We start from the raw sequence: 2,433 nt of genomic DNA, 5'->3' as shown, positions 1-2,433 counted from the left end.
ATGGGGGGCAGGGAGGGAGTACTCTAAGCAGAGGGCATAGTACATGCAAAGACCCTAAGATGGGAGCCTTGCTGGCACCTTCTAGGAACAGCAAGGTGGCCAGAATGGCTGCAGGGCAGGGAGCAAGCAGGAGAGGAGCTGGAGATGAGGACTATGACAGCTGGATGGTGGAGGGTGTTGCTGGCCACACAGGGCCTTATAGGTGCCTAAAAGGACTGTGCTTGTACTTGGATTTGGAATGGAAGCCATTCCTTCAGGTCTGATCAGAAAAGTGACATAATTGGACATGAATTTTAAGAGAATGACCAGTTAGTAAGCTGTTTCAGAAATCTAGGTGAGAGTGGATGGTGGTATGGGCCAGTCTGTCCACAGCAGAGGTGGTGAGAAGTGGGCAGATTCTGGAGAATGTGAAGAGAGGCCAGCAGGATGAATTGGATGTGGGTGTGAGAGAGAGTGAGGCAAGGAGGCTCCAGGGGTGTGGGTTTGAGAGCTGTGTGGAGAAAGGAAAGACTGGAGGCTGGACCCTTTCTGGTTGTTGCTGGAAGCCTGGTGCCGCCCCTGCAAGCTGGCCTGTGGGCTGGCCTCCTCCGGCTGAGCAGGCTCTCCTCCCTGACTCTCCTCCCAGCAGAGTGTGCCCGCCCCACCCCCAGGCCCTCAGCCTTCTCTCTGAAGCCACTGGAGACTGGCAGTCGTTGTCACTGCCCTGTCTGATTTCCTGACCCCACGTGTAGGATGGGCTGATCTGAGTTTGTGATTCATGCTCAGGCTCTCACTCTTCCCTCCCTCTATACACCCACCCTCTGATTTTATTCACTACCCTCTGCATGTTTCTCAAACTAAAGCACAGGGAGTCTGTTTCTCCGCCAAGTGACAGACCACTCAGAGCCAAGTGCCCAGAGAGCTCTCACGCACCCTCAGACCAGGGAACCACAAACCAAATCATAGCCCTTAGGGTGGGACCATGGAGGCCTCATGCAAAGTGGACGGATAAAGGAAGAGGTCACCCCTCATGCTGTGAGCAGAAGGCCTGATGTCATAGGCTGCCCTCAGCCTGTCCCTGCTCTCCCATCTGTCTGCCTTTGGATGCACCATTTCAGGGTGACTTTGTCTTTGTTTTAGGTGAGGTGGCCCAGGACTGGTTTACCACTCCACTTTTGGGTGCCCTAGGCTGGTATCAGAACGATTGTACTTCTTGAGCTCAGTTGTGCTTGCTGAAGACCAGGGAGCTCACAGGGCCACCACGGGGAGGTCTCAGAGCTGTGCATCAGCTCATGTGTGTGGCCACAGCATGGAACAGCAGAAAGAGCTTTGAGCTGAAAGTTTGGAGACCTGGGAGCCAGTCCTGGCCCCGCCACTAAACCCCCTGTGTGAGAAGCAGCAAGACATTTCACCTTTGATTCCTCCATTTCATCTGAGAAATGGAGAATTAGGCAAATAATCTCCAATGTCTCTTCCCAACTCGTAATTCTGAGATTTTAACTCCATCACGCCGGTAACTGAGGACAAACTGATTTCCAGGTTTATGATGGAAAAGAAAAACCCTCTCCTTTTGACTAAGGCCGTGGTCAGCAAACTGTGGCTCGTGAGCCACATGCGGCTCTTTGGCCCCTTGAGTGTGGCTCTTCTTAAGCCTTTGGAGTACCCTAATTAAGTTAATAACAATGTACCTACCTATATAGTTTAAGTTTAAAAAATTTGGCTCTCAAAAGAAATTTCAGTCGTTGTACTGTTGATATTTGGCTCTGTTGACTAATGAGTTTGCTGACCACTAGCCTAGGGAGATCTGTGTTGATTATATTATTTTTAAGCATCTGTTGCTGGTGGCAGGCAGTTATAGTAACCAGGTGACTTTGGCTCTTGTTAAAATTATTCTGGTATTCAGGCAAGAATGGCACATTTATGGATTACCTATGACATAAGCTTGTTGTGATGATTAAATGAGTAAATATACAAATGCAGTGATTAGAACTGTACCTGGTCTATAGCAAATATATGTGTTAATCATCATCATCATTATTTAACTATTATGGGATGAATCACATGGACATTCTTTTTCTGCAAAGGAGGAGTGAAATTCTCACTTTCACTGGCTCTAAGCTCAAGCCAACAGACATGATTGAACGCTTGATCTGGACTCTTTGGCTCTGTGGCCTCAGAGGGGATCCTTCATCTCTTGAGCTCAATCTCAGAGGACAGAGTCAACATGGTGGTCAGGGCAGATGGAGAGATCAGAATAAGGTGCGTTAGGGAGCAAAGTGCGTGATGTTTGTGAAGCTGTGTGATGACTGTCAGGCTCTCTCCAAGCAGAAGAGGTCAAGCTGCAACTTCCTCCTGGATGAGCAATAGACTGTGAGCTCATTGGAGAGTCACGGCCTTTTAGAGCATCTCAGATACGGGAGAGAGGCTGGTTGACCTGCACACCACCACCACCAA

The sequence above is a fragment of the Myotis davidii genome, unplaced genomic scaffold (assembly GCF_000327345.1).
Source record: "Myotis davidii unplaced genomic scaffold, ASM32734v1 scaffold1373, whole genome shotgun sequence".
NCBI lineage: Eukaryota > Metazoa > Chordata > Mammalia > Chiroptera > Vespertilionidae > Myotis > Myotis davidii.
This window is presented reverse-complemented; position numbering follows the sequence as displayed.